Genomic DNA, 20,808 nt, shown 5'->3' on the forward strand with positions numbered 1-20,808 from the left:
GTGTGTGTTATTTCATTATGCTATATAATGTGTTAAAGTATTTCCAAATGGAGTTACGTTTTCATCTTTATTAGGAGGTATATCCTTGTGACGATCCAAAGAAGTTAGAAACATAAATAAAAATTCAGAAGGGCACAATGAATTTACGATTTGCAGCATTTTCCCCAGGGTTTCATTCTCCCTTGAAGTGATTCGCTGTTCTTAAGAAAGAGACTCATGGAACAAAAATCATGTCAGAGACCAATCCATTGTGGAAAACATTCCCTCCTCCCTTTTACCTCCCCAGGGTCTGGTTTTGGTAGTGTTTTTTTTAATTGTTTCTTATAATTCTTTGAACTGAAATTTTATTTTATTTTTTTTTTAATTTTATTTATTTATTCGACAGAGATAGAGACAGCCAGCGAGAGAGGGAACACAAGCAGGGGGAGTGGGAGAGGAAGAAGCAGGCTCATAGTAGAGGAGCCTGATGTGGGGCTCGATCCCACAATGCCGGGATCACGCCCTGAGCCAAAGGCAGACGCTCAACCACTGTGCCACCCAGGTGCCCCTGAACTGAAATTTTAAAGCACAAGATTGATAATTGTCTATATGTGTAGGAGACTAAAAGACTGTTCGGCAGAAGCAGGAAAATTGCGAAGTTTAGCCTTAGTTTATCTGGCAATCCCAGATTAAAGGCGAAAGAACGGGGGGGGGGNAGAGGGGGGGGGGGGGGGGAGAAGGGAAGCATGTGTGCAAATCAGCGTAGTGTCAATTTTTTTCATGTAGAAATCCTCCTTGAGTGCCTGCTGTAGAGAGCAGCACGATCGTGTTTCTGTACAGTGCCTTATCCAAGTGGGATAGCATAACGATTTGAGGGAAATAATTCTTGCTTTTTAAAAAAAACAAATATTTGGATTATTTGAGGATGATTTATGCTGGGATTTCTTCTAGGTTATCGAATAATTTATTTGGTTTCTCTCAGAGCAGGTTTTTTGTTTGCTTATTTGTTTGGTTTTTCCATCCTTGGTTCCCTTCTTTTCCTTACTTCTTACATCCAACACAGTCCTAAGCTCTTTCGACTCTGTCCAAAATACAGCCGTGGAGAAATTGCCAGTTTGGTTCCAGACCACTGCAATGAAGCAAGTATCGCAACAAAGCAAGGCAAATGAATGTGTTAGGCGTATGTTTACCTTACACTGTAGTCCATTAAATGTGCGATAGCATTATGTCTAAAAAAAATACTTTAAATAGATTGCTTACCAATGCTAGTCATTAATCACCGATCAGAGATCTCCATAACAGAGTAATAGTGGAAGAGTTTGAAATATTGCAAGAATTACCAAAATGTAACACAAAAACACAAAGTTAAGCAAATGCTGTTGGAAAAAATGGTGCGGATGCACTTGCTCAACGCAGGGTTACCACAACTTTTAACTTGTAAAAAATGTAGTATTCACAAAGCTCAATAAAGGGAAGCACAATAAAATGCGGTATGCCCGAATCCTGAATTTGACTTAAACTCTCCTCTGCTCCAGCTTCCCTAGTTTAAGCCACCATCATCTCTCACCCGGATGCTCAGAGCATAACCTTTATTGAAGGCAGAATTTTTTGTAGCCTTACAAGTTCTTCAAGGTGACTCAACCTTGAGTCCCATGGAACTGTTGCAGCTTCTTATCTTTTCAACCGCTATCTTTGGGAAATGCAAAAGGAGGAGGCTGTGAAGAGCACAGGGAGGGGAAGGGAGGGGGTACATGGTCTTGCGCATCAGCCTTGGGATAGACATTTTTCTCTTCCCAGCATTGTTTAATGCTAAATTTGGAAAAAGTGAGAATAGTTGAAGCCAGGTTAGAGTATCTGGCTGAATTATAATGTGTTTTGACATGATGCTGTCTCAAAGTGTTGAAAAAGAATTTGGGGTAATAGGTGGAGATTTTTTTCCCCTTCAGAATTTTATGCCTAGTTTAAGTTACTCTAAATTTGAGTGTTAACAACAGATCATGGTAATGGCTAGAATCAACAGTATTATCTGTATTAGAGTTCTCCAGAGAAATGGGACCAATTGGTGTGTGTGTATGTGTGTGTGTGCACACATGCGCACGCATGTATGTAGAGAAACGGAAGGAGGGAGGGAGGGAGACTGACTTAGTTTAGGGAATTGGCTCATGCAATGGTGGAGGTTGTCAGGTCCCCAATCTGCAGGCCAGGGTCACTTACTGGAGACCCAGAGAAGAGTTGAGGTTTCTATTCCAAGGTGTACTGTAGGTAAACTCCCTCTTAAGTCCTTCAACTGAGTGGATGAGGGCCACCCACAATAGAAGTGTAATAGGCTTTATTCAAAGTCTATTGATGAACTAAATGTTAATCTCATCTAAAAAATACCTTCACAGGGGCGCCTGGGTGGCTCAGTCATTAAGCGTCTGCCTTCGGCTCAGGTCATGATCCCAGGGTCCTGGGATCAAGCCCCGCATCGGGCTCCCTGCTCTGCTGGGAGCCTGCTTCTTCCTCTCCCACTCCCCCTGCTGGTGTTCCCTCTCTTGCTGGCTGTCTCTCTATCTGTCAAATAAATAAATAAAATCTATTAAAAAAAAAATTACCTTCACAGTAACATCTAGACTAACCATTGACCAAATATCTGAATGCCATGGCCTACTTAGTTGACACATAAAATTAACCACCACTGACCTGAGCTGAAATCAAGAGTAGGGCGTTTAACCCCCTGAGTGGCCTCCAGGACTCAATATTGACCAGCCCAGGACCCAACCCCAATATTTGTGACTTCAGACTCTTGTTAATTCCATTACCCTCAGTTATCCTGGCAATCACAGAATATTTAAACAGCTCACATTGAAATGATTCTTAGCATGTATGTATTATACAAAAATTTCAGATCATTTCTCCAAAGGTTAAGTGAAGTTTTTGAGTCATTTGATGTTAAGAGATTTCACTCAGAGTAGCTTCACTTAAGAAGAGAAAAAGGATGCTTTTCAAATGGAGAGGAAAAATAAAGACACATAACTTACTATCAATTATTGGCTAAGACAAACAGGAAGAGACTTGAAGAGAGGATGTAGCTTAACCGGGAGGAGTATCCTCTCAGGAAGTGCTTTCCTTCCTTCCTTCCTCCCCTTTCCCACCAACACTTGCTCTGTGGCTTCCTCCCTTCACACCACACCTTGTAAACTCTTTTATGTGCTCTGTTCACAAGAATTCTCGTGCATTGTTCCATACTGGGTTTTAACCAAGAAAACACACACACACAAAAAAGGCCAAATGCCTTTTTACATAGGAGATGAACTTTATTCAATCTTTTAAGTTGAAAGCAAGTGCAGTTAGTATATATAGCAGGGGACAGTTTCCGTATGTTCTAGGAAAATGGAACTGTATTATTTATAGCTCACAACATGTTGTATAAAAGGAAAGCTCACAGGGGGCTCCCAGGGAGGTAAATGAGACAAAAGAGGGAAGACTTGGGGTATTCTATTCAAAAAGCAAAAAATAAAATTTTAAAATATTTAACACTAACCGATATATAAGAGAGGTTGTGGTCTTTACCGTACCATAACTTACATTCTAAAATTAGAAAAGACACTGAAGCTTGAAGGGGGGGGGGGAACCCTTAATATTGTAACCTTAATAGGAAAAAGGGGGTTTGGAAAAGCAAGGATAAGTAATTGTCATTAAAAGGATATATCTTCCAAAGTGCAAAGTACAGTTACATGAGATCTGGTTGATATTTGACCCCACAGTCTCAAAGCCCATTAGACTGCAGCAAGTAATAATTGCTTCCTCATTTAGATGAGACAATGAGCTCTCTCTGCAAGCTGCTCTCCTCTAAATAGATTGTAGAGAGTAATTGAAACAAGTTATACTGGGAAGTGGAGTGACCGATTCCTCAAAGTGTGAGAGCAGAGCTATGGTAACCTCTTAAGCCTGGCCTTCATCCTGTTCCTATTTAGGGAATCTGCAGGGCAGCCTGCGTGGAGTGCAGTCTGCAGTTCGCCAGCTTTATTGTTTAGACTTGAAGGGAAGGTCATATGCCCTCTTTGACAGGGAGGTTTATGGGCTCTCTCTAATTAGCAGCACCCTCCACCAGACAGACTGTTGGCCACCTTCCAAGAACAGGATTTGGTAGCGGCCACTGATGAAGGAGAAAACAAGGTTATTTACCCTGTGACTGTAATTCTTGGCACAAATCCTCTCTTTACACTCAGACACATTTTCCTTTTGTTCCAACTTGCCTTTGGAATTCTGAGTAGGGCGTTAAGGGAGGGAAATGCGGCCATATATTTAGTACTGTAAACAACCCATATGTTGGCCTCGTATACTTTTTACTATTCTAGGGCCTCACCGATCAACAACATAAATTGAGAGAGAGAGAGAAATAAAAGGCAGCATATTCAGAACGGTACTTGCAAATGTAAATACTTGATCACATGCCCACACACAACCCCAGAAAAGGAAGTTTAATTGCAACATTGAAATAACGACAATTGTGCGTTGGACACTTAGAAATACCAGCGGTAAAACGTGATTGGGTTTAGCTATTACTGGAGTGTTAAAAGCACAGGGAATATATTTGGCTTATCCTGCTCTGTCGGTTCCATAAGACGGCGGGTTAAGCTGATAGAAATGCTTTTTGGTTGATTTAAACCAGATGCTCTGACTATTTTTGTCCAGTTAGCAGATGCAGCCGCACTGCAAAAGGCAATCCTGCCCCCCTCGGCAGGCCGCCAACTGCGGGAGCAGGAGCGTCGGCTCCACCAGCTACCTCGGCCATAAAAACCTTTCAAGTCTCCATTATTATTCCAGGCACATTCCAAGGGGTTTGAGTCACAAGGTTCACTTGGCTTTCCTCCCATCCTGAACTGCTTGTACCAGGTGGAAGACGACCTCCAACTTCAAAAATGGAATCCATAACCGGTCAAAAAGCGCTTTAGGGCAAGCCCCAGATGCAATTCTGTTGCAACTTCTCTCCCACACCTGCGGTTTGCTGGCTGCGCACCTGGAGTCCCACGACCAGAGTTGGGCCCGCTTGGTCCAAACACAGGGTTGTTCTTTGGGGAATCCTCTATTTTCCCCTGCTGGTTTGAGAAGCTCCGAGGGCTCCTAGGCAGCGGGGTTGGGTTGGAAACTTTTTCCGTTTGGCGGTGCGTCGGGGAACGCTTAGAGACCAAGGCGGGAAGCCCAGGGGGCTGAGGTTCCCCCGTCTTTTAAGTCAGCTCCGAGGGAAAACTCCCAGCCCCTCCCACGCGTCCGTCCAGACTCGCCGGCCGCCGGCCTGGGGCGGAGGAGCGCGCACATCTGGCCGCCCAGGAGTCACATCTTGAACGCTAACCCCCGCACCCAGATGTTCAAGGGGCCGGGGAGTCCAAGACCTCGAAGGGCGGGGCTTTCGCGGCGGAGGCTCCTCCCGGCAGCCCAAACAGCCGGGGTTCCAAGACGGGAGACGCCCCCGGGGCGCGGGAAGGGCCAGCCAGGCGGTTAGGGATTTCGAGGGGGCGGGGGATGGGTGCTGGGGCCGCGGTCGGGGACAGTTGGGAGTGCTGGAGCCCCAGTGGGGGATAAAGGGAGGGGCGTAGAGACTGGATGAAGGCTCGAGACGCGCGCGGGACGGGGTTTGGGGGCACTGGGCGCTGAGGGTGCTAGGGTTAAGTCGAGGCCCCGCGGGGCTCCCGAGTCCGCCCCACTGCGTGGGATTTTACAACCCGAGACCCCAGGAGGTGGTGATGAGGGAGAGGCAGATAGGCACGTTTCCCACGGGGTGGGGGGGGCACGCTGGTCAGGCGGGCACGGAGGGCGGGGTTCCCCCTCGTTCTCGCCCTCTGCCCTTAAGCGAAGTCGCAGGCGTTTCCTCCGGAGCAACAACTCGCCCCCTCTTCCCCTGCACCCTCCCGGTACCGCAGGGGGCGTCCTCCCAGGCCAGGCGAGCCGCTCCCTCTCCCTTCTCCCTCTGTCCAACCAGGAGAGGAAGGAGCTACGCAAGCCCTTAGACTGTGTCAAAATCCTGAGCTTGCGGGGGAAGGCTGCGTGGCGCGGGCGGGCGCGCCCCTCGGACGCTTGTGTGCGCGCTGGAGTTTGGACCTCTAGCTAAGCAACAGTGTTTGCCAAGGAGTCAGGGCTGTTTTGAAGGTGCTCCGATCGTTTCCCTTACCTTTGTTTAACCAAGGTGAATACGGACCCTGTTCTTAAAAGTTTTCCTTCATCCAAGTTGTCCTTAGATTTTCATCTAAGGGTGTCACAATGCCCGCAGGTCATGGCGCAAATGTTTTGTGGCAATTTAGAAAAACAGGAGAAAAATACCCAAAAATAAAATCACAACCGACAGGAAAATGTTACAAGATATTTCATCTGACAGCCCCAGTCATCGCGTATTCTCCACCAAAATAAGTAACTCTATTCGCAGCCTTCAGTGTATGGCAAATCTCCCCCGTTAGGGGCAAAGTGCATGAATGGGCTCTGGTCCCATCTTAGTCACCGGCTGGAACCGGACAAGATTTAGAGTTACCTCTTCCCAAAGACTGCTAGGCTTCATTGAGAACAATCGAAAGAATACAGTCTTTTAGGTGCTCAGAGTACAGTATCCAAGTAATATAGCTTTTCCATTGCTTACCTCTGTGGCCTGCGGCAGGTTACTCTTCCTCTTAATGCCTGCTGCCTCAGTCTCACCTTTCCACAATGTCCGTGTAGCACACGGATGGTGTAAGGATTGAGGATTAAAGAGATCATGCAAATGCTTAACACAAAGCCCAATGCATAAGGAGAATTCAGTATTGTTATTATCACTATCAATGACAGCAGCCTCTGTGTGTCACTGAAATAAAAGTCATGTGCAATGGCAGTTGGAAAAGGTAGCCTCTTTTAGGAGTATGAGTCTTTATACCTACTGAACAAGTAAAACCTGCAACCCTCTGGCCACAGCTCCGAGAGGAAATTAGATGAAATGATGATAATGATACATAAGCTTTCTTTATAATGTGAGATTTTTATAACATGAATTTGATTTCTGGGCTTTCCATTAAAACCGCTTCCCAGAGAAGATCACTCTTCTTTGAGAAAATTTCACTAGGGTGATGATAACGTGTGCAAAACCCATCTTCCTTAACCTCCTTTTCCTTTTCTTCACATCTCCTTCTCCCTTTGCTAATCTGGAACCTGATTAGGGCAGCCTCCATATCAAATGAAAATGTGGATACTTAGAAATATTTTAGATGCACATAACGCATAATCTGAAAAAGTCAAGGCTGTTGTGAACACAGGACAGCTGTTGGGATTTATTTGAGTCTTAAATTCTTCAGGCTCAGTTTTCTCCACTGTAAAGTAAAGGGGTTGGATTTCCTTTTCCTTCCTGCACTAACATTCTTTAGTTTCTAAAGATTGCTGTGTCCAGGTGATATTTCCTGTGTATGGCAGGGCCCACGGGGGGAAGGAAGGGATTTTGAGAGGCTTTGGGTTTGAGAATGGTCATCACGGGGTGATGAGGGAGGGTGATGTAGGAACTCAGATCAGTATGTAAAGCAAGGTAAATACCTATAAACCAGGTAAATGTTAACATATTTTGATGCACACAATGGATATATTTATATCATATACATTGGTATATCTATTTTATTTGTTTAAAGATTTTATTTTTAAGTCATCTCTCTCTATACACAACATGGGGCTCAAACTCACAATCCCGAGATCAAGAGTCGCATGCATATTCTTTCAACTGAGCCAGCCAGGCAACCCTGGTCTATCTATTTTAAATATAGGAGGTACATATATATGTATTTACAGCATATCCACAGCAAATATGTGCATTTATAGTATATCTACAGCACAGATTCTATATACACAGATCCATTCTTTAGTAAGTTTTTCCACCACCTGCAAAAAAAGGTAGGATTTTCTTCCTTTGGCCACGACTGCTCTGACTTTCCAGCAGAATGGGCTGCAACAGAGGGTGTTCATGATTCTGACTAGATGAGAAAAGTGTGCCCTTTTGTGGGCCTCCTGTCATGTTAACAAGAAAGTCCCCCAAGAAAGAAGGAGAACAGTAGCCCTTATGCTCACAGCTCTAATCCCATGTTACCTCAAAATGTCTGCCATACAATTTTCTGTCATCATCTTCCCTGAGATATTTTCCACATAATAATGCAGCTTCCCGGGGCGCCTGGGAGGCACAGCGGTTGAGCGTCTGCCTTCAGCTCAGGGCGTGATCCCGGTGTTGTGGGATCGAGCCCCACATCAGGCTCCTCTGCTGTGAGCCTGCTTCTTCCTCTCCCACTCCCCCTGCCTGTGTTCCCTCTCTCGCTAGCTGTCTCTATCTCTGTCGAATGGATAAATAAAATCTTAAAAAAAAAAAAAAGAATTTAAAAAAAAATAAAATAATGCAGCTTCCCCCACTTCCCATCACCCTAGATTCTTCTCCCTCACACTCCACATCCAATCTATCAACCATTCCTGTCAGATGCTCTAATTTATGTGGTTATGGCTATGGATGTAGCTACATGGCAAACCCCACCCCTTCTTACAATTTCCTATTCTACCAACTAGTTCAAGCATCACTGTTTCTTGGCAACCCTACTGCTGCGGCCTCCTAATTTTATCCCTGTGGCCACTCCTTTACCTTACATTTCATTCTCCATACAGCAGCCGCAGCAGTCCTTTTAAAATAAAAATGGGGGGCGCCTGGGTGGCACAGTGGTTAAGCGTCTGCCTTCGGCTCAGGGCGTGATCCCGGCGTTACGGGATCGAGCCCCACGTCAGGCTCCTCTGCTGGGAGCCTGCTTCTTCCTCTCCCACTCCCCCTGCTTGTGTCCCCTCTCTCACTGACTGTCTCTATCTCTGTCAAATAAATAAATAAAATCTTAAAAAAAAATAAAAATAAAAATAAAAATGAAATGTGCTCAGTCTCCTGTTCAAAACCCTCTAGCTCTCCCCTCACATTTGGAATAAAACCCACACTTCCAATGACAGCCTGCAGGATCTGACTCTTGTCTAATTCTCTCACCTCATCCTCTGTCACTTTCTTCCTTGTTCATGCCTCTCTCGTCATACCAGCCTTCTCACTGTTCCTCAAAAAATGTCAAGCAGTCTCCTATTTCGGGGTCTTTGCATTTGCTGTTTCCCCTGTTCTCAACTCCAGATTTTCACATGGCTTCCCCTTAACCCATTCAGGTCTCTGGGCAAGTGTCACCTCAGAGAGTATCATCCCTTTTAGTATAGATGCAACATTGCCATAGTCACGCCCTCACCAGTTACCCTGGTTTATTTCCTTCCATATTTCTTATCAAGCCTCTTAAATGTCTACCTGTTTACTTGATTATTGTTTGTCTCACCTCTAGAATGTACGCTCTGTGAGGGTAGGGACTTGGTTGATCTTTTTTTTTTTTTTTAAAGATTTTTATTTATTTATTTGACAGAGATAGAGACAGCCAGCGAGAGAGGGAACACAAGCAGGGGGAGTGGGAGAGGAAGAAGCAGGCTCATAGCAGAGAAGCCTGATGTGGGGCTCGATCCCATAACACCGGGATCACGCCCTGAGCCGAAGGCAGACGCTTAACCGCTCTGCCCCCCAGGTGCCCCCAGGAGCTTGGTTGATCTTGTTCAACAGAGCTTCTCCAGTCTAAAACAGTGCCTGTCATATAAAAGGCACCTAAAAAAAAGGTTGGTGAATGGGTGAATGTAAGGTTTCCACCTGGAACAGGGGTGGGAAAACAAGGTATCCCCCAGTTAGGGTAAAACTCAAGAAAATGTCATGCTTCCCCAATCTCATGAGCTTCTTCCTGACTGGCTTCTCCTCCAAGATGGATCTTGACTGTAAGAATGGAGTTTAATCCTACATGCCTATAAATATGCGAATCAAACTTCACTTGAGGGGGGAGGGAAAAAGAAAACAGTGTAAATAGTGTGGGTAATTAGTTTACCATTTCATTCAGCAAGTGTATGTACTGAAATAAACATGAGATGGGAGACACGAATCTGTTATCTTCTCAATTCCTCTCAGTTCCTCTATGCTTTTCATAGTTCGATCAGTGTGCCGTGCTGGGTGTTCAGACATGCTAACTGTCTGCAGAGCATGGCCCCTGCAAAGCAGGTGGGAAGTGAGTTTGAATCCTCAATGCACCATGCTAGTGTGTGACCTTGGGCAACTTACCTTTTCAGTGCCTCAGCTTCCTTATCTGGGAAAGGGACCAATAACACTGCCTCTATATTAAGATTGTTATAATGATTACATAAATAATATTTGCAAAGTTCTTAGAGCAATGCCTGGAACATAGTAAGCTATGTATGAGTATTTTTTTTTAAGATTTTATTTATTTATTTGAGAGATCGAGAGCACAAGTGGCAGGGAGGGGCAGAGGGAGAAGAAGCAGACTCACTGCTGAGCGAGGAGCCCAATGTGGGGCTCGATCCCAGAACCCAGGGATCATGACTTGAGCCAAAGGTAGACGCTTAATTGACTGAGCCACCCAGGCGCTCCTGTATGAGTATTTCTTAAGGGAACATACTTAAAATGTTTGACTGCACTTGATTTCCCCCATCTCAGTGACATTAAAATAAGATACTGCTCCATTGTGATTGGCACTGGAGTTTTCATTATGTTTTTAGACTAGTAATTTTAGTTTTAGTATTAGGCACAATAGCATTTAGCTTGGCCATAAATTCCATTTGGGCCAAAATTTCCCTAACTTCACAAAAAAGAAATTGTAACTTCAGGGGGTCATCCCCTCTATTTTAGTTGAGCGAAAGATGTTCCTTCCTCCTAAGTTCCTTAAGCTTTCGTTGGCCAGCTTTTCTATAACATAATGTTGTTATCTGGTAGTTAAGAGTTAGTCCTACAGAAGAAGTATCAGTGCTTTTCCTAAACCTGTGTGCCGTATTATCCCTGAACCAAGGAATAATCTCTGGAAGTCTCTTTCGCTCTGTTTTTCTGTGGTTTTCATGAAAATGAAAATAGCTCATAATGGAGACTTTTGGGACTTAGCACTATATTAACTGTGCCTGTTTGTTCTGTGAATCAGGGACAATGAAGATGGTTTAAACTCTGATGTATTTTCTGGAACAGAGTAGGCTCACATCAGATTCGACAAGAATAAAGCCTCTTGGAACTGTGGACAGTCTGTCAGCACTCTTCTGGACTCAGCATTTCACCCCTGTGTCGAGGGCTATGATCACTCTTTCATACATATCTGTATCAGGGCCTCTTAAGAAAGGATTGGAAACACCCCCTACTAATGTCTGGTAAACTCTCCTTGAGATTATTCTTTATATGACATATCAATAAACATACATCCTGTTGTCTTTACCTTAGTTATGGGAGCATCCTTCTTCTTTTCTTCTTCTTCTTCTTCCTCTTCTTTTTAAGATTTTACTTATTTATTTGAGAGGGAAAGCACAAGCAGGGGGAGCAGCAGAGGGAGAGGGAGAAGCAGGCTCCCCGCTGAGCAGGGAACCTAAGGCGGGACTTGATCCCAGGACCCTGGGATCATGACCTGAACCAAAGGCAGCCGCTCTAACTGACTAAGCCAGCATTCTTCTTTCAATAAATATTGACCAAGGGTTTAGTATGTGCTAGGAATTTTCCTAGTGCTGGCTACTTGGTCGTCCAAGCTGAAAACCTAGGAGTCATCTCAAATACACTTTTGTCCCTTGCTCCCAACATATGAGGTCAGCCACCAAACTGCTGTCAATACTACCTTCAAGTATCTCTTGTATTTTTGTCCTCCGCTCCGCTCACTCCCCCATCACCATGCTGGAAAAGGCAGGCTGAGCCCAGCTGCTGTAGAGAGCAGAGCGCAAGGCACTCTATTTAGGAGACGCCAGCCCAGAATGGTGAGAGTGAGAGGAAAAGGGAACGAGGCAAGGGAAGACGTGCCCCAGTGAGACGCACTGTGTTACCACACTGGTTACTGTTGCAATGACACAACAATCACTCAGCAGCAAAGAGACTTCTCTGGGGGCGCCTGGGTGGCACAGCGGTTAAGCGTCTGCCTTCGGCTCAGGGCGTGATCCTGGCGTTATGGGATCGAGCCCCACATCAGGCTCCTCTGCTATGAGCCTGCTTCTTCCTCTCCCACTCCCCCTGCTTGTGTTCCCTTTCTCGCTGGCTGTCTTTATCTCTGTCAAATAAATAAATAAAATCTTTAAAAAAAAAAAAAAAGAGAGAGACTTCTCTGGAAGGGTTACAGGAGAGACTACATTTCTGACTAGTCTACAAGAGAGCAGGAGGGTAGCCGCTGACCTCTCTCCTGGCTCCATTCGTCATTGGTGAAGGTTTACCCTGAACATCCCGCCCCCGCCGCCGCCATCTTCTGGGTCGAATCATCTGGCAGCTGCGTGGCTCCCAGGAAGGCAGGGCCCATGCCCAACATATGCTGTTTTATCAGATTTCGAAAGTAGAGCAGCAGCTTGGCACAGGTGAAGCTCTGACCCAGAGAGAGAGAGGAAGGAGGCAGTCAGGGCATCTGAGAAGGGACATGGGTCTGTGTCTCAATATAAAAAAAAAGACTTAATTTTTCCTACACATCCTTTCATCTGCCTACCGAGTGGATTTTTTGCCTCTCATTTACTTCCTTCTGATCCATTCTTCACACTGTACCCAGAGTGAGCTTTGCCAGATGCAAATCCTTCACTAGCTTTCCTAAAACTTCCAGACTTAAGATTTCAGACTTACATCATAGCATGTCAGGCTCTGTGGTCTCCCTGTGGCTGTTTTCAGTCTTCTTATTAAAGATAATTTTTTAAAAGACTGTATTTATTTATTAGAGAGAGAGAGCACAAGTAGGTAGAGTGGCAGGCAGAGGGTAGAGGGAGAAGCAGACTCCCCACTGAGCAGGGAGCCCAATGTGGGGCTGGATCCCAGGACCCTGGGATCATGACCTGAGCCAAAGGAGACGCTTAACATACAGAGCCACCCCGGCACCCCAAAGATAATTTTACCAGTAGAATCAGACAGTCGTTCTTCTGAAGCCCTTTGTTAGCACTTACTGGTTCATTTTCTGAATCAAAAAGTAATACACTCACTATAAAAAATTTGGAAAATTGGAAAATATAAAAAAGGTAAAAAAATCAATTGCCTTGTGGTGAAAGCTCCTATTAACATTTGGAATACATTCTGGCCATATTTAGTCTATGCATGTATATGCATTCTTTTCATTCTCTAATGCATATATAAAATAAAATTATACTTCAAGAATTACTGCATTGAAGTTTATATTCAACCAAAAGTACGTCAAGACCATCCAAATGGTTCAATTTGATAATATGCACTTTACTATAATTTTTCATTTCTTTGTTTTAGTTCCTTAACAGTTGAAAACATGTGCTTACATTTCAGAAATATAGCACATTTAAAAACTCTCTGTAGACATAACCCCTTCTCAATGTATGTCCCTGCTTTGTTTTAAATAAAATAGCTTAATAATGAACTTAATAGATAACTTAATCTAAAAATCATAAATGCAACTATTAACTTTTGTTCTGTTACATTGGGAGAGATAATTTAAGGCAATTATAATTAGCTGCTTTCCACATAATGGCCTAAAACCAGAAACAAAATTTGCCCTACATTAAAGGCTTGGCAAGAAATTATCTTATGATTCTATAAATACCAGTATAATATTTTTACTTCTTATTATCAGTACACTGACATTTTAGCATCACAAATTACTGTGTTCTCCCAATCTGTCAGGTATGGACTTTTCATAGTAGTTGATAAAATTGCTGTGTGCTAAAAAAGAAAGAAAGAAAGAAAGAAAGAAAGAAAGAAAGAAAGAAAGAAAGAAAATCACATGGTCAAGACTAGATTTTGAAAACAATAGCAGAGAAAGTTGGTCTTTAAAAATCATTAAGCCTTGGGGCACCTGGGCAGCTCAGTGGGTTGGGCATCTGCCTTTGGCTCAGGTCACGATCTCAGAGGCCTGGGATGAGCCCCACATCGGGCTCCCTGCTCAGCAGGGAGTCTGCTTCTCCCTCTCCATCTGCCTCTGTTCCTCCCCAACTTGTGCTCTCCTTCAAATAAATAAATAAAATCTTTTAAAAAATCATTAAGCCTTACTAAAACTGCATCAACATATCTAAAAAAACAATAAGGACACTAAACCGTGATCACATATATAATCATTTTAGTTTTAAAAGTCTAACACTCAAAAAACAATGAAATCAGGTGAAATTCACATTAGTATTACAGAAACTTTTCCATTAAGGTTTTGTCAGAGGAACAGAATCAACACCATCCTCGCTTTCCCCAGAATTATTTTGAACCACCACTTCCTTTAGATAAAAAATTTAGGGTACGCATACCATTACACACAAATGATCTTAGAAAGGCATAGTTATATTTCTGGATGCTAGGGGAATTAACTATTTAGTTTTTATTTAATGACTGGAAGTCCTTATTCCTTGAGAAAATATTAACACATTTATAAATGAAAGACATCTCTTGTCTATTGATTTATTAGAGAATCACTTAGGGTTCATTAGATAAGCACTCAAATTATTTTACTTAATACAATTAGGGAAAAAATCTGCATGTTGGCCATGTTCCAATTTTACACATTACGTTATTCTCTTAGGCTCTCAATTAGAAGATATAAATCATAGAAAGCAAAGCATCACATTCTCAGCTAATGTTCCAATTATATCTAAATGATTCAAACTGCACAGAAGTAATTATTTTTGAAATCTAAGTTTTCAAAAAACATAATCTGATTCATATAAACTACCAGCTTAATTTATACTTAAGAAACTAAGTTTTTTAGATACAAAAGCAGATTACAAATTTTTGCCCCATGCTCTTGTAGAAACCAAGATTCTGGTGTACATGATGATCTAAGTCAGCATTCACAAAGGCTATCTGAAATTTTATCAACACTCAGCCCAATGTAAGGTAAAACTATGATTATGTATAAGCAATTCAAAACTAGAGCTTACAGTGAAAATGGCAATAAGTCATAACTTCTATATCACTAATGATGGGTTTTACTAAACTTCCCACAGGATACATCATATAGCAAAATTTGATGGTTTCCAGAAAATGAAAGCTATCAGAGCTACAAATAAAGAACACATTAGATACTAGAACATAGAAAGGCCAAACCAATAATGCTGTTAAAAAATGAATAGGATGTGGGACGCCTGGGTGGCTCAGTCGGTTAAGTGCCTGACTTTGGCTCAGGTCATGATCCTGGCATCCTGGAATCGATCCCTGCTTCCTCCAGTCTCCCTGCTCAGCAGGGAGTTTACTTCTCCCACTCCCTCTGCCTCTCCCCCACCCCATGCTCTTTTTCTCTCTCTCTCAAATAAATTTTTTTTAAAAAAATGGATAGGTGTGAAATAATATCTCTAAAACATGGAATATAAGCAGACCACAAACCAAAACATATGTCACTTTACTCTTACTTATAAATTTATGTTTTTGATAATTACTTTTTAAAGGAAAATATTTATTTCTGTAATGCAACAGGCAGTGATTTTTTTTTTCTACCTCCCTAAAGACTGTGCAATTTTCAAACCATACTCCAGACTGGCATTATCTCATCAAGATTTCTCCATGAAGTCAGCCTGTCATATTTTCAGCAGGCCTTCGTGCTTCGGTAGTCTCGCAGAGTTCATTTCTCCTCTTCCCAACCCTGGGCTTCTGTCAGCCTGCCACAGTCCTCAATGTCCTGTCCTCTCCCTGGCTGTGGCAGGAGGAGGACGTGCTTAAGTTTCTTCATTCCCTGTTTTCCACCAGCTACATGCAGAACATGGGGAACAAGGCTCTTTCTACCACCGCGAGGGCCACGCAATGCTAACGGAGGACCTCCTGTGGGTCACCTCCCCTCTGCCTATTCCCCGAAGAGAAAGCCACTAGCTGCAAAGTTCTCCGTCTCACCTGAACCTCTCTGGATGTTTCTATCACCTCCCTAAGAGGGGTCAATTGCAGATACCAGCATCCAACCTCCTTTCCCTAATCCCTCCTTTTATTTCTCCTCTCCTCTCGGAAACTGAACTTTGCGCTAGACTTTCCCTTCTTGGCAGAAAGGTGCTTGCCTAATGTCATATCCTACTCGTGTGCAAGGTGACATTTGCCCTTTCTCTTCTCTGGGGCCACAATGATCAGATGGCTGCAAAGGCACACAATTCATGGGAAGAATGAAAAAAACACATCAGTTCAGTATTTTCTAGATAATCCTTCTTAGGCTATGGTAAGTGGTATCCAGTGTTGCTGATAACTTTACAGTTTTCAAAGCACTTTCTTATCTGTTATCTCACTACCGTCATGTTACTACATAATGGTTGGGTTCCCAGAAAACAGATTCTAAGATGGAAATTTACACGCAAGAATATTCTGGGGGCGAGTGCTCTCAGAAAGAGCCTCTGTGAGGGCGTGGAAGGAAACAGCACTGGGTCCAGCTAGAGGTTGAATTGATCTGTGCCCTAACAGGGGGCTTGGCCGACCTCACAAGGAGATCTGGAGTTGGAATAGTCCTTCATATTTTCCCTCAATTGAGGCAAGAGGGCCTGTCCTTTATAGCCCTGAATTGACAGTCATTGGATAGGAGATGCTTCCTGGGAAGGGGACATGACCTTGGAGGAGGCAGCTGCTTTCAGCAGCAAGCAATTCTCCAGAGGGATGTAGATGAGCACTGTGAGCTGATAAGCCCCAGGCAGCTGCAGTTCTGAAGGGAAACCGGGGGGCGCATCGCAGCATCCCCTCTAGTTTACCAAAAGTGTGCTTGCTTCCTGCCTGGGATCCATGCTTTGTGCCTGGGAACCTGGGACCTACGCAGACTAACTAGATCAAGTTTCCAGAGCAAATAAGTGATTTACATGTTTCATTTCATTTGGCCTGCAAAATAATTCTATTAGGTATATCTTGTTAGCTCTCTTTTATGGACAGGGCTACTGAGATTTGGAAAGCCTCAATGATTCCTCCCAGTGTTCAAGGCCAGCAAACTGTAGAACAAAGATCCAGGCCACCTAACTCCACGTCTGTGCTTTCGTATCTCACACACTGACCTGATCTTGCCAAATCACGTGGAATAAAGGAAATTTAGGACTGGAAGACAGTCCTAAACAGTCCAACCCACCAGTTTCTCAGAGATAGAGTAACTCGAGAAACTGTTCAAGGAAATGAGGCTGGTGCACAATCTCTCTGCGTCTCCGCTTTCTTATCTGTTAGGGGGGATGAGCTACCCACCTACAGGGTGGTTTCAAATTCAAAAGAGACAATGAATGCAAAATCAACTTGAAACTGATTAAAATGTCACAGGATTGTCAGTATTTAGCCATTTAGACAGTGTGTTGGAGGTAAGAAGGGACTCCCACCTCTTAAAAACAGCAGAGTGTAACATTTTAAGTTTTGGGCGTACTTGCACAGAAATGAACTTATGATTTAACAAATTCTACTAGTTCAGGTTCTTGTTAAATGTGGGCAAGTTTCCAGAAAACAGAAACAAGAAAAAAAAAAAACTTACTCTCCGGCAGTTTTTGATTAAAAGTTACATCCTAGGTGGTATTTGCTGTGAATAGTTCTGACTGATACCCAGAATTCAAAATCACATAACTTCCCATTCTCAGATAAATCAAATAGTACAGCTCAGTCTGCTTTGTATAAAGGAAACACCAGAGTTCCTTCCTCTGAACTTTGGAACTGTTTGTGACATAAAAACAAAAGATCCAAAATATTTTTGTGCTTTGTCATGTAGGCTGAGCTCCTAAAACACCACAATTTAAATTTAGATTATTTGGCTTCTTTATCCACAAATGATCACAACTTCTGCTTTATTGGTTCTTTAGTGTGGAGCTTGGAATTTAAGAAAGTCTGTGAGTTGATTGCGTCATTGTTTCTCTTCTGGAAAACTCACAGATGAATTCATTTTCCCTGTTTTTAACATCATAAAATAGAAAGTTCTATTCATAAGATTATTCTTAACAACAACAATGCTCTCTTTTTAAGGACAAGATGGATGTTATCTATTACTGCATGCTGAGTCACCCCAGAACTTAAAATAATAATACATATTATCTTACAGTTTCCCTGGGTCAGAAATTCTAGAGCAGCTTGGACAGGTGGTTCTGACTTGGGATCCCTCAAGAGGTTATAGTCAGATGTCAGCTGAAGCCTTGGAAGGCTTGACTGAGGCTGGAGGACCCACGTCCAAGGGAAGCGTGCTCACTCACGTGACTGGCAAAGTGGTGCTGCCTGTTGGGGGGAAACCTCAGTTCCCCCCAACTCTCCAGGGCCAGTTGAGGGTCCTTAGAAGATGACAACTGGCTTCTCCCAGAGTGAGCAATCCAAGAGAACGAGGTGGAAGCTGCAATGCCTGTGACCCAGCCTTAGAAATGACTCATCTTTGCCTCTTGGTAACTCAGAGCAGCCGTCAGCCCTACTTAAATGTAGGATGAGATTACACAAAGACGTAAATACAGGAGGTGAAGATCACTCCAGACCATCTTGGAGGAGGAGGAGTTGGCTGATGTGTGAATTTGTCATTTAGAGCATCATGAATGGTCGGGTGCGTGGCCGACTCAGTAGGTGGAACATGCAACTCTTGATCTAGGGGTTGTGAGTTTGAGCCCCATGTGGGTATAGAGCTTACTAAAAATATAAATAAGCAAATAAATAAATAATCATGAATCAAACATGTGTAGTGAGGGAGGTCTGACGTCTCTTCTTGCCTCTTCTTGTCTTCCTCCAGACAAAGGGGAACGCCATGATACCTAAGAGAGATTCAGTATGGAAAATCCAAACCCTCCGAGAATATTTACACAGAACTCAGAACATCAATCAGAGAGGATTGAGTCGTCCATCTGGGTGCCTTCTACCCTCTGAAACCAGGTTAATCAACCCTCAAATTCCAAGCCAAATGCTAAAGCATTGTGTGATTTAAAGGCAAGTAGGCACAGCCAGCAGTGAGAAATATCAGCTGTGGTGTCTCTACTTCAAGCACTTACGTGTGAGAAACTCTTCTGTCCTACCTGGTATCTCCATTCTCCCAGAGTCATCATGCCATGGGAACATCTTATATCAAAGAATTTGAATTGATATTTAGAGGGCTACATGCTCAAAATATCAGACTTCCCAGCCCCAAATGCCAACTCTCACCTCTGGTTGGATGGCTAATAGGTATCTAAAATAGGTCATATCTAAAACAGAACTCTTAATTTTTACCCTTTTAATACTCAAAGCCAACTGTTCCTCTGAATCTTAGTAAATGTTACCCACTACCGCCACCCACCCAGGAGCTCAGATAAATACCTAAAGAATAGCCTTGATTCCTCCTGTTAACCCCTAAATCTAATTTATCAGTACCTTTTATTAATTCTCCAAAATCTATCCCGAACTCTTCACTCTTTCCCATCTCTACCACCATTATCACCATCGTTACAACCACAACCCTAAACTAAGTCGCCTCTACTTGAATGAAGCAAGAGTCTTCTCACTGGGAGCTTCATTTTCACTTTTGGGGTTCTCTCCTTTCCATTTTCCCTCCAACAAGCAGTGTGGTAGGTGTCCCAGGAAGCCAGGAGACAGCACCACATCACCGAGCACCTGAGGTGTGAGTATTAGAGAAGAGTCCACCTCCTTCCCAGTTTAACCAAAGAGCCCTAAATGAAATGCCACCAATATTGACATCATCCTTTTTCTTGTACTCTCATTTAAACTTGGAAGTGGGCATTGTAGACTCATTCTATTTAGCTACGATCACTGTAGTGCAAATCTGTGATCTTAGAAAATTGAAGTAGATTTAATTATAGTTTATACATTACAGTAGCCATTATAATTTATTTTTACCCTACAGTTAACAGTGTATGATGAGAATACATGCACAGATATAATTTTCAACGCCAACCTTTTAAACAAGTCAGTCCTAAACCTCCCAGGTGATAGAAACCACGGGGGCAGGGAGGGGTAAGGGTCTATAAGCATTATAAGTAAAAAAGATGGGTTCTGAGTGTGTATGACAAAGAAACCAAATGAAAATGATGATAGATGTGGATCTTCAGTCAAGCATTAATTGTGTCTTCTTTTAAAAATATTTAGGGGCATGTCACTATGGGTATAATTGGGTCATGGCTCCCAGTTTGGATTTTCAGCCAAAATTCTGGTTTGTAAGCTCCCCTCTTTACTAATACAATGTTATGACTGCCTTCACCATAGGCCCTCAACTATCTTTTAAATCAATGCCTAAAACTGAAAGCTGCTTATTGTGTCTTTTACATAAGTCAAAACCTATACATTTTACAATGGATTTAAACCAAAGACATAGTCACTTCTTTCGATGTCCCTGTTTTCTTTTGTATGGTGGTTAAGACCACTTACGATAAATGTTAGTCGTTCAACAGAACATTTGTGTTTGGTACAATCTAGTTAAGTGAGTAGTATTTACTTTTTTAAACAATTATGTATGACTTTTTTCTCTCACTTTATTATTCATTAAAATATAGATCTCACTTGAAAAAATAATATTTAGGGGTATATAAGTTTATGCTTCTTGTTTTGGGGAGTGTAGAGCCAGAAGGTCATCTTGACCAAGAAGAAAGTCACCTGAGTCATGAAAAATTCCCCAAGTATGACCATCTGAAGGAGACAATAACATGTAAAGTAACTGAGAGAGGAACCTAAAAGCTTCCGGTAAAATACTAATTTCTTAGGCCTTTCTTATTTTATTCTTTACGTAGAGTTCAAAAAAGATACTGATGGTTGAATTAGCTCTTCAGGCATTATCTAAATAATTAGAAATTATATTTTTCTTATAAATAAAAATATGAGAAATGTTCTCGATAAACAGAAAAGTTCTGAAGCTAGGACCAGCTCTTTCGACCACATTAATAATGAAAATTCTCTCAGGTAGAATA

This window comes from Ailuropoda melanoleuca, chromosome 6 (genome assembly GCF_002007445.2).
Source record: "Ailuropoda melanoleuca isolate Jingjing chromosome 6, ASM200744v2, whole genome shotgun sequence".
Taxonomy (NCBI): domain Eukaryota; kingdom Metazoa; phylum Chordata; class Mammalia; order Carnivora; family Ursidae; genus Ailuropoda; species Ailuropoda melanoleuca.